This window comes from Papio anubis, chromosome 7, assembly GCF_008728515.1.
Source record: "Papio anubis isolate 15944 chromosome 7, Panubis1.0, whole genome shotgun sequence".
In the NCBI taxonomy this organism is placed as follows: domain Eukaryota; kingdom Metazoa; phylum Chordata; class Mammalia; order Primates; family Cercopithecidae; genus Papio; species Papio anubis.
In genome coordinates, this window is record NC_044982.1 from 12,579,753 (window position 1) to 12,592,255 (window position 12,503).

General features: G+C 51.0%; 1 long non-coding RNA gene across 1 annotated transcript; it reads left to right on the forward strand.

The window, feature by feature from the left end:
• The first annotated feature begins 1,254 nt into the window (after positions 1-1,254).
• Positions 1,255-5,983, forward strand: LOC103886453. The gene is made up of 3 exons (XR_001905045.3): positions 1,255-1,549; positions 5,098-5,190; positions 5,341-5,983. It is a non-coding gene; the product is annotated as an uncharacterized LOC103886453 (long non-coding RNA).
• The last annotated feature ends 6,520 nt before the right edge of the window (positions 5,984-12,503 follow it).

The window sequence follows — 12,503 nt, forward strand, 5'->3', positions numbered from 1 at the left end:
AGCACTTTGGGAGGCCAAGACGGGCAGATCATGAGGTCAAGAGATCGAGACCATCCTGGCTAACACGGTGAAACCGTGTCTCTACTAAAAAAATACAAAAAACTAGCCAGGCGAGGTGGCGGGCGCCTGTAGTCCCGGCTACTCGGGAGGCTGAGGCAGGAGGATGGTGTAAACCCGGGAGGCGGAGCTTGCAGTGAGCTGAGATCTGGCCACTGTGCTCCAGCCTGGGCGACGGAGCAAGACTCCGTCTCAAAAAAAAAAAAAAAAAAAAACCAAAATGCTGATGGTGGTAGGAGAACACGGCTGAGGAGATCATGTAGGAGCTGAAGTGAGGAAGGAGGAGGACCAGGACAGTGGTATTCCAAAAGCCGAGAAGGAAACAGACCCGAGATTGTCTAGGAAAGAAACAGATCTAAGATGCCACCAGGATTCCCCTGAGTCCCTGGGGCTGTGAATGTGGTGAACAGTCACATCTATGATCATGTCACCTTTCATGGCAATGGAGATTTTGTAGATGTTGTTTACCAATCAATTGACTTTGAACTAGGAAGATTGCCTATGGGTCTAACTGATTACACAAGCCCTTTAAAAGCAGAGTATTTTCTCTGTGACTGGTAGAAGAGGAAGTCAGAGATTGGATGGGTGAGAGGGATTCAGTGGGAACAGAGAACAGAGGTTCTCATTGCTGAGATGGCAGGGGTCATAGGGCAAAGACCGGAGAAGCCACTAGGAGCTAAGAACAGGTCCCCACCAGCAGTCAGAAAGGAAACAGGGACCTCAGGCCCATTCCCATTCCCTCCTCCCACCCCCTCTCCCATCCCCTCCTCCTACCCCCTCTCCATCCCCTCCTCCCACCCCCTCTCCCATCCCCTCCTCCCACCCCCTCTCCCATCCCCTCCTCCCATCCCCTCCTCCCATCCTCTCCTCCCATCTTCTCCTCCCATCTATTCTTCTCATCCCCTCCTCCCTTTCCCTCCTTCCATCCTTTCCTCCCATTCCCTCCTACCATCCCCTCTTCCTGTTCTCTCCTCCTGTCCGCTCCTCCATCGTTTCCTCCCATCCCCTCCTCCCATTCCCTCCTCTCTGGCCCCACCCCTCCTCCAACTCCTCCTTCTAGACTCCCCCACCGCTCACTTTTCCTCCCTGACCTTCACCCCACCTTGCACCCCTTTCCTCCCATTCCCTCCTCTCCTCTCTGGCCCCACCCCTCCTCTCACTCCTCCTTCCAGATGCCCCCACCCTCCTACTGTTTCTCCCTGGCCCCTCCTCTCCCCCACTCCCTCCTTTCCACCTCCCTCCCACTCTGTCCTCCCTGAGGCTGTACCTCCTGTGGGTAGAAAGTATTTATTCCAGGAGCTGACACTGCTTCTGGCACTTAGCAGGGTTCGTGGCATTTAATTTGTGCCTTGAAGTTAAAAATAATAATAGTTCCACTTATTGGGCACTCGCCTCCCGCAGCCCCTGTCACGGACTTGCTGGAGTGTTACCTCTTTGAAGCCCCACTGCTGCCTGTGAGGAAGCTGCTGCTGTCCTGACTCCTGCGTCACAGGTGAGGACCTGGGGCTGCCCGCCTCCAGAGAGTGGAGGGAGGAGGGAGGGAGCCAGGCTGCTGGACCAGCGCCCACACCAACCCCACGCCAGCCGCTCCCAGGGCCCACACGGCCCAAGGGAAAGGGCATTCCAAGCCCAAAAGGGTTCAACAGGCCAGACACAGATGGACAGACTGTGGGGCAGAGGCAGAGCCATGAGGAAGAGGAGGCTGTGCAAGTCGTCTGGGGCTGACCACAGAGGCCGCAGAGGCCCTACCAAGATCTGGCAAAATGCAGTCACCTGTAGCCTGCTTTCATTCTCTCCAGGCCAGCCTTTCCCAAAAGGCGATGCAGTAGCCCTCGGGTTGGACAGGCACCTGGGTCAGAAACCAGACCTCTGGGCACTGCAGCCTGGAGATCATCTGAAGGCCTCTGCCGTCCTTTCCTGGGACATGTGGCACAGCAGACATTTGATCCCACTGGGCCAGGCAATGCTGTTAAATATAAAGCCAGAGCCCCTGAGGGCAGGGCAAAGACAGAGAGGCCAGCTGGATCGCCAGGAGGGCCATGGGCAGGCCGTGCACCAGCATCCAGTCAGCACTCGTCCCAGGAGCCCGGGGCTGGCAAGCGCCCTGTGGGCTGCAGGGTATCCACCCTCGGGGCACAGCCCTGGCTGTCGATGTGACTGCCCAGGTCACACGCTCTTCAGGAGCCAGGCCAAGAGCTATGACAGTGCAGTTTGGAGGGGATGTGGCCGGCTTCAGTGGCACCAGGAAAAGTGGGAAGTAAGGGAGAAAGGGCAAGGAAAGAGAAAAAGCTGGACCCTGCATTAACGGACTGAACCTAGAAACATGTTTTGAAGTCTCTGGCTTCCATCTCCTTAGCTGTGAAGTGGAGATGGCCACTTTGGACCATGAGAAATATCAATATCAAATGCCCTTTCCTTTCATGCCCTCACCTTCTTCACCTAGTGTCAGCTCAGGGGGCCCTGAGCTTCCTGGAAGGTCACCTTACCGGGTGTGTACAAGACCATGCGTGTGCATGAGTGTGTATGAGAGTGCCTGTGTGCACAAAGATTGGCAGCAAACATGTATGTTAATTGAATTCTTTTTTTTTTTTTTTTTTTTTTTTTTGAGACAGGGTCTCGCTCTGTCTCCCAGGCTGGAGTGCAGTGGTGCAATTTCAGCTCACTGCAACTTCCACCTCCTGGGTTCAAGTGATCCTCCCACCTCAGCCTCCTGAGTAGCTGGGACTTCAGGTACACGCCACCATGCCTAGCTAATTTTTGTATTTTTTGTAGAGATGGAGTTTCACCAGGTTGCTCAGGCTGGTCTCAAACTCTGTCTGCCTCGGCCTCCCAAAGTGCTGGGATTATAGATGTGAGCCACCAGGCCCAGAGGCTGAATTTTATCCAACAACCAATTATTTTGAAATGATGTGGGACAGGAAGTTGCATCCCAGGATTCACAAACTGTTCCAAAATAAGTATCCCATTTTTTATTTCTGTTTTTGAAAATATTTAGGTACACTTGATTTAAATTACAACTGACTTATGATTAGAATTTTTGTTCTCAGAGAAAAAAGACTGGTAGATGCAGCAACTTCCAGTTGCTCATCTGGTGTCAGAGGCACTCAGAGGGTGGACGGGCCTGTATTCCTACAAGCTCCACAGTGCACTCCCTTCCTCCATTTCTCAGGGATCTGCAGAGGGGAAAGGTTTGCATAGGGTCAGAACTTTCCAGAAGGGTGAAGAGCAGCACACTGGTGGTTAGGCTCAAGTTCTTTCCAATGTGTGAGGTGCCTCACATGCCTGCAGAGTTGTTAGTTTACACGTCTCACATGTGCTCATACGTGCACACACTGGGGCATCCACACACGCACCTGCACACATGTGCACCAAGAAAGAGATGGAGTGCTGTATTTGTAGAAAACAGGAGACTTCAACAGGTACTTAACATCTTTATAAGACTAGTTTGGCTGGGTGCGGTGGCTCACGTCTGTAATCTCAGCACTTTGGGAGGCTGAGGCGGGCAGATTACCTGAGGTCCAGTGTTTGAGACCACCCTGGCCAAGATGGTGAAATCCTGTCTCTACTAAAAATACAAAATTTAGCTGGGTGTGGTGGCAGATGTCTGTAATCCCAGATACTCAGGAGGCTGAGGCAGGAGAATCGCTTGAACCTGGGAGGCAGAGGTTGCACTGAGCCAAGATCGCACCACTGCACTTCAGCCTGGGCAACAGAGCAAGACTCTGTCTCAAAAAAAGACTACTTCATTTGTCCACTGTTGTACTAACTCTTCACTTAAATAGTGTAAACTATGTGTGTGTGGTGTGCTGTCAGCTAAGCACCATCTGTGTGTGTGTGTGTGTGTGTGTATGTGTGTATGTGTGTCTGAATGCACCAGCTACAAGCAGGGCTGAGACTTGCCTAGGACTCCCCTTTCCTGCTTGAAGGAGGACCCCAACCTGCACGTGGTCGCTATGGCTGTTCTTTCTGTGCTGCTCAAACCACAGCCACATGTTCCCCTGCTGGTGGCCTTCAGAGCTGGTTTACGAGCCCCATTCAGTGAATCATCCCATTATATAACAGTCACAAGGCGCTGGAAATCCGCTCAGTTCTCCTGGTGGCAGCTATTCCCGAAATCCAAAGCTACCTCTTTGTCAGCTTGGCCCAGGCCCCGTTCCACTCCCTAAGAGCCACTTCCCACTGCCCCTGCTCTTCAGCCAGGCTTCCTCTCCATGGCACTGTGGATATTTGGGCCCTAATTCTATGGGGTAGGGGGGCTGGCATGGGTTCTGCCTGGTGCATTGCAGGATGTTTAGCAGCATCCCTGACCTCTGCCCACTAGATGCAAAGAGCATCCTCCCCTTTCCCCCAAGTTGTGGCAACCCAAAATGTCTTCAGGAATTGTCCCCAGTTAAGAACCACTGTCTCCAGCTGACCACCATCCCCTCTGTCTCTGTCAGCAAGTTTAAGCTAATAACAACCTCTAACATTTATAAGTCTTTATTCTAAGGGATATATACATATACGAATATGAACATACATATATGGATATATACATATATGAATACTATATATAAATTATATGTAACTTGTATACTATGCATATATTATATTAATATATACACATATTGTATATATATGAGTGTATACATATACAATACACATACACACATATATACACAGAATGTTTGGGGGTATTATGTCATAAAATCTTTGCAAACTTCCTGTGAGCTATGGATATTATTCTCCTCCTCCCTGCAATGTGTATCGGGAAACCAAGGCAGAGAAGTTAAGTAGGCTCTCTAAGGTCACACAGCTAGCAAGCGGTTGCGCTGGCAGATGACTCCAGAGTCTAGGCTCTCAGCCACTGGGTTCTGAAGAGGGATCTGGGGCAGTCACATTACCAGCGAGTCTGTGCTGGGAGTGGCCCTCAGTCTGATATCCTGTGGCTGGGAACAATGAGGCACAATGACATTGACACCCGAGTTGCCTGGGCTTGAAGCCCCTGGCTGCTTCCTGAGGTTTGTGATCCATTGCAAACCACAGCCTCCTCACCCCTAGGCATTGCTGGGAGTCTCCAGGAGGTAGCAGGCATCTTGAATGTGCCCATGAGGAAGTCCAGCCTGCCATCTGGGCTCAACCTTCTCCAGTGTGGTGAGGTTCCTGCCAATATGCCCCACAACCTGAATTGAAGGTCTATGGCCTGATGAGATTATCATGGGAGGAAGCTATGGAAAAGCACTCCATGGGTTTCTGGAAGTCATGGCTCCTACAAAGACTTGACAAGCCCCTCTTGTTCTCCAGACTTGCTTCCCCTTTCCTCAGGAAAACGATGTTGGAACGTGAACTGCAAGGAGCTTCCAGATCTGACATTCCTGGCTGTTCTGATCTTTCGGTCCTCTGCAGGATGGAGGCTGCGTGGCTGGAGATTCCTCCGTCACTGAGTTCAGGCAAGTCCCATGAGGGCCTCAGCTCCTCATCCGTAACATCAGGATGATAAAGCCTCCCTCGCAGGATGGCTGTGCAAGTGCCCAGATCCCAGGAGAGGGCTGGTAAATGGGCGTTCCCTGCCCCATCCCTTCCTACCTGCAGGGAAAAGGAGAAGTGGCCCAGCTGCAGGTCATCAGGACCCTTGACCCAACCCTGCATCCCAGCCCTGCCTCACACCCAGAATGCCGGCCTTCCTCACCAAGGGTCTAGCTGACACCTCTGCGATGCTCACCACTGGTCGCTTGGGATTCCCCGGTGATATGGTTTGGCTGTGTCCCCACCCGACTCTCATCTTGAATTGTAGTTCCCATAATCCCCAGGTGTCTTGGGAGGGACAGGGTGGAGATAATTGACTCATGGAGCAGTTTCCTCTGTCCTGTTCTCGTGATAGTGAGTTAGTTCTCACGAGATTTGATTGTTTTATAAAGGGCTTCTTTCTTCACTGGGCACTCATTCTCTCTCCTGCCATCATGTGAAGAGGGTCTTTGCTTCTCCTTCACCTTCCATCATGATTGTAAGATTCCTGAGGTCTCCCCAGCCATGCAGAACTGTGAGTCAATTAAACCTCTTTCCTTTATAAATTACCCAGTCGGGTATTCCTTCACAGAAGCGTGAGAATACACTAGTACACCTGGGGAGCAAGTCCAAGGGTGAAAGGCGAAGCTGAGAGCAGTTACCTTCCAGCTGGAGGCACCCCCCACCCCCCACACAGGTGCCAAATGGGTAACAGCTGCCTGTCTGGAGCAGGTGAATCATTTTGCTCCCTGTGAGCTCAGGCTCCAGAATGGCTGAGCCAGGGACTATGTCCATGAGGCACCCTCCTTCCCATCTGCCAATCACAGTTAGTGCTGGAGGAGACTGGTCTGACCTCAGCTCTGCCCACATGGCCCGGAGCTGTTGCATCCAGCAGGATGTGTAGGGTCCGACCCAGCCACAGAGCATCCCAGGAGGCTAGGCTGCTGCACTCTAGCCTCCTGTGGGAGAGGCCTTTCCCCCCAGCCAAAGGGCAGCAGAGAGCTCCAGCTCATGGAAAACCTGTTCTCAGCAGCTAACTTGGGCCTGTGGGCCACTCAGGGTTTAATTTTGTCCCTGAGTTCCCAAGGGTGATTCAGACAGGATGAGATTGAGCCCTGGAGGGGACCAAGTGACTTGGCTAGACAATAGAGCCAGTGGCCTCCAGGAAAGTGCAACTCAAGTCCTGAAGACGGCAGGTGGGGAGGAAGAGGTATGATTAGTGGGTATCTACTGCTGAGTCCTGGGATCACATTTAATCCCCTAACAACCATGGGAGAGAGTCATCACTCCCCCAGTTTCAGAAGAGGAAGCTGAATCCAGAGAGTTGCAGGGCTGCAGCTGGGGACACACAGCATTCAAGGAACGGACTGGGATCATCTGACTCCAGTGCCCGGGCTGGAAACTGGATGGGGTGGTGCTGACTCGGATCGCACATGGGTGGCGTCTTCAATGAGGAAGACACCATCTGCACGGGGTTCGCCAAGCACACCCCCAAGCGGGAAGCCCAGGACCAGGTAGGCACTCCCACCAGGGGCAACGTATTCATGAGAGACAGTCCTGGGCTTCGCAGGCCAGGGCTTCTGCTGTGGAGCGGTCCTTACCAAGGGCTGAAATGGGCAGGGATAGTGACTAAATCAGACAACTTACCAGTCGAGGATGGCTGGAGATTTGTACGAGCGGCTGGGGTTTACAGCAGAGGCTTGCAAGGAAGGCTGAGGTCATAGCTCTGCCCATTCTTTCTGTCCCACTCTTCTGTCTTGGCTACTCTCGTCTGAAGGAAACCCCCAGCCAGCTGCAAACAGCCCAATGTCCTGCAATGGACTTTGCTCCTCAGATCTGCTAACTTGGGTGACACCCTTATGAAATCCTGCACATGCATGACCCCTCTACATGCATGTGGGTGTTGGAGAGAACAGGGCCAGGGTTAGGCCTGGTGGGGCCCGGGCACAGCAGGAGACACAGGAGGGGAGGCCTCCAATGCCACCCTGAGCCAACTGCAGGCAGCCCTTTTCCGGTCCCTAGGGGACATTGCTGGATAATGGAGCCTCACCCTAGTGGGTGTCTCCCTACATGTAGAGTGCCATAGGCTGGGAGGCTGCCCTGCCCCTTCTCTCCCATCAGAGGCATATGGGTTCTTCCCTTGCTCTGCTCTTGATAAATGGGGAACACTGTATTCTCTCCCTGGGACCTGGCTTGGCTCTCTGGGACCTGGCTTGGCCCTCTGAACTGGGAGGTAAGCTGGGGGCTGGTTCCTGATTGCTCCAGAGCAAAGGCCCATTTTGAAGAAGAAATAGAGGACGTCTCACTCTTTCCCTGGATCCTCTCCTCCCCTTCCATGGACACTCCTTTCTCCTTCCTAGGACTTGGGGCCTTTGTCTGGCTTTCCCCATGCCTTGCTGTCTGCTTCTGCCCATCCCCCTTCAGAACACTGCCCAGGGTGAGGATCAGACTCTTGTCTGTCCATCTTCATCTTGGTTATTTGAAACCCAAATAAACCGATAGCAAGAGGCAGCCAGGGCTGGGAGCCAGGACGCCAGGACCGCAGGGGTGCTTATTTTAGCGGATGATGTTCCATTGCTGGGTTGGAGTCCGCCCAGGACTTGGCACTGACTCACAGCTCAGCTCCCAGGGGCTCTTGGCTGGCTCTTCCTCCACCACTGTCTCCTTCCCTCCTTCTGGAAGAGGTGTCACTGTCATAGAAACATGTGCTGGTCTTGGTTCCCCCTAGACCCGACTGGGTATGGGGCCCTGCAAATGGCCCCTCCAATACATACACGCACCCCTTTATTCCTGGGCATTCAGGCTGAAATAAACAGAGAGGGATGTCTGGAAGGGAGAGACATAAAGTGTGTGTGTGTGTCTTTGTAGCCACCAGCCAGGCTCGGGCTGGCAGGCAGAACCAAGGCCCTTCCCAATTCTGCCCCAGGGGCCATGGCTTGAGTGTGAGCACACATGTCCAACAGTTAAGGGAATGAGCATCTCTTATGTGCCAGGCACTGCTATAGGCACCGACACACAGCAGTGAACAGAAGGACCAAGTATTCTAGATGGGAGAAACAGGCAACACACATATGGGAGATAAACATAGGATAGGTCAGCAGGGAAGATAATGCCGGGTGAGGGGGTAGAGTAAGGGAGGGCAGGTTCTATTTAGGCTTGGGAGAGTGAAACCCACATTGGTGCCAAGTGTGAGTCCTGGGGCTTTCCTGTGGTGGCCACATTCTTCTTCCCACTCCCTTGCAGGTTGATCAGTTGCATAGTTTCTGCCTCTGCATTTTTATTCCTCTTCTATTCCCTTTTTTTCCCCACAAAAACCCTCCCTGGAGGGCTGTTCCCAGGGTGGCCTGTGAGGCTTGTGCAAAGTTAGGGACCCCAAAAAGGCTCCAGAGATCACTGAGGTCAGGGCTGCTCGAATGCTCACTGTAATTTGTCATCAGGGGCGTGCAGATTAAAACTGCAACAAGATGCCACGGATGCCCATCAAAATAGATAATATGAAAAAAGATGGAGGTTGGGTGTGGTGGCTCACGCCTGTAATCCCAGCACTCTGGGAGGCTGAGGTGTGCAGATCACCTGAGGTCAGGAGTTCAAGACCAGCCTGGCCAACATGGTGAAACCCTGTCTCTAATAAAAATACAAAAAAATTAGCCAGATGTGGTGGTGGGCACCTGTAATCCTAGCTACTTGGGAGGCCGAGGCAAGAGAATCGCTTGAACCCGGAAGGCAGAGGTTGCAGTGAGCCAAGATCTCACCACTGCACTTCAGCCTGGGCCACAGAGCAGGACTCCATCTAAAAAAACAAAAAAAAGGAATCTACCAATTGTTGGTAAGGATATGGAGTGACCAGAACTCTTATGCATGGCTGATGGGAGTGCAAATTGACACAACTTTGGAAAGCCATGTGACAGTTTCACTCAAGTTGAATGAAGGCCTAAACTGTGACCCAGTGATCCCCATCCCAAGTGTATACCCAAGAGAAAGGAGTATGAATATTTACCAAAAGACATGTACTAGAATATTCATAGCTACACTCTTCATCATCGCCCAAAGCTGGGAACCACACAGATGTCCATCAACGGTAGAATGAAAATGAATAAACTGTGATAGACTCAGCATGGAATACTACATAGCAATTAAAATAACAATCTACAGTTCCATGAAACAATATGGGCAGGTCTCGCAATGTGTTGTTAAATGAAAGGAGACACAGTGATTTCATTCACATGAAGTTCAAAGGAACCTGTCCTGCTAGCAGTCAGGAGAGTGGTCACCCCTGGCAGGAGGTGGTGGGTGGTGGGGCAGAGGCTGGGGCTTGTGGGGAAGGGGACCTCTTGGGGTGCTTGTAATATTCTACTTTTGATTCCGATGTTGGGTGTGTCCAGTCTGTGAAAATGTACTGGGCTGTACATTTGTGAAAGTTGTACTTTTTTGTGGGTATATTGAACTTTAATAAAAAGTTTTTAAAAATTAGTCCTGTTTGGGCCTCGACACAGATGATTTAAATCAGAATCTCTGGGGTGGGGCAGGCATAGGTAAGTGTAATATGATTATAATGAGCAGCTAGGGCCAGATCCCAGCACAGTTCCCTTTCCGCTGGGTCACACTGCCTGCCCTCCACAGGCTTCAGTCAGAAGCTTGAACGCTGTCCCCACCTTTGCCAGGAGAGGGTCTCTGCTTTAGCACATCAGCGTCTGATCCCATGGGGCACGGTTCCCGCTGGCATGGTTTTCAATGTGTGAATTATTCTGCTCCCAAATTGCTGGGTGATGTCAGAGAAGTCACAGAACCTCTTGGGGCCTGAACTAGTAAACGAGGGCTCTGAACATCAGGATAGCCAAGAGTCCCTCCAGTTAGAGGGATCACCATACCCTCGTAAGACAGAATTTCAGCCAAAAGAAGCTTCTGGTCTGATAAACCCAAGAACTGGGAAATGACTTGGGAATATATTCTTTTGTAAAGAGTGAGGTAAAAAAAAAAAAAAAATCAGTTTGAATCTGTTTTTCTTTTTGTAAATGGAAACAAAGACAAGTGGAAAGTCAGAAAAAAGCTCATGGATAGCACACAAGAGCTGAGGAGCATGCAGCTGAGACCACAGTGAATATTTGGTGACTATCTGGGTTGACTATTACTACGCATCAAACTACCTCAATCCCCAGTGGCACGAAACAACCGTTTTATCATCGCTTGTGGTTTGTGGGTCAGGAAGTTGTGGGTGGTTTGTCTCCGCCCCACGTGGCATTAGCTGTGGCAGCTTCAGGTGGAGGATCCACCTCCAAGAGGGCATCTTCACCCCTCTGTCTGGTGCCGGATGCTCCAGGGGCTCTGGGTGTTGCTTGCTTGGGCTTCCTCACAACATGGCAGCTACAAAGCATCTCGTGACCTAGCCTTGGAAGTCTCAGGACATCATTTCCACTGCATTCTATTGTTAAATCAATCACTAGACCACCCAATATTCAAGGGGAAGGAAGAAATACACTCACCTCTTGGGTGGAGTTTGGTGTGTACGTGTGTGTGTGTGTGCATGTGTGTATGCCCATGCACAGGCACGCATGCATGCATACATGTGAAGGGAAGGAATGGATGGCAGCCACCTTGGAGATAAGCTATTATGTTGGTGCACCAACCCAATACCAATGTAAGCTGATGAATATCTTTCTTTCCCCTGGTCTTCAACTCATCCCGGTCTTAGGAAGCTTGCTGCTGCCAGTAAGCGTCCACAAAACTCAAGACAAAGACAGGATTGGCCTGTCTATTGACAGTCACAGAGGGAATTATGAAATAGACTCTAGGAGGACACCCTTGTGAACGATGGTCCATCTTGGTAAGAGCTGGGCCCTACTGCCCAACCAGAAACTCAAATCCAATCAATTACCTAAATAATATTGCCATTTTTTTCCACACTGTAATTGCTGAAAATTTTGAAAACACAGAGGCGACTTATTAACATGAAGCATTTCCTTCTAGATATTTTTCTATGCACACTTGCACAAAAGAGGGAAGCTTTGTCTTTTCCACTTAACATATTGTGACTGTTTCCCTGTATATTTCATTTTAATTTGATAAACACTCTGCTGTTGCCCCACGGATTTTGTTCCAACTTCATCACTTTGGGAAAGCCACATGTACTTTTGGATACAGTTCAGATTTACCAGGGACTTGGAGGGGCAGTAAATGTGGGAAAAGGCTTGGTCGTGGTTGAGTAAGACAATAAACCCTATTCTCCCATTTAAGAGTGGGCATTGGGGTCCTTGATTGTGGTCACTTTTCTGATACCTCGCAGTGGCCTGTGGTTTGGCCCCTTCTGTGGAAAGGCTTGGATGGGAATGTGGCCCAGTGAAGGAGGCGGGGCCTTGGCTCATCCCCTGTGGCATACTTGGTCTCCTTATCTGGACACTGGGGATAACACACCCAGCCTGTCCACCTGACAGCTGCCCTACGTCTCAGATGAGGAAAAGAATGTGAATGGGCTAGGCGAGGTTTTCATCCCTACGTGATGCATCCCGGCAAAGGTCCTTCATGCTTGAATTGACAGCCCTGGCTGAAACCCCACTGCTGAATTATGAGCATGGGAGGAGCCCAGAGGAGAAGAGGACAGAGTGATGCTGGATTCCTTGGTATGGGGACAGGGGAGCAGAAGTCCTCATCCCGAGGACATGTTGTCTGCTGGTCTACAGGACAGTATGTATCCAGGGCACTCTTCTAGCAGCTTCTTCCCAAAGGAACCACTATCAGCAACCTAGACTTTCGGGAATTTTTCCATCCTCCTTGCGGGGTTCCTTGTTCTGCCCCAACATTTGGATCGTAGGAGATACAGCTATGGCTAAAAGCAGTGGTCTTTGTGTCAGACATAACTGGGGCAGATAAACTAAGCCATCACTTACAAATTGTGGCACCATAGACAAACCATCCAACCTCTCTGAGCCTCAGTTTCCTCATCTGTCATATGCGGTGATGCTTGGAAG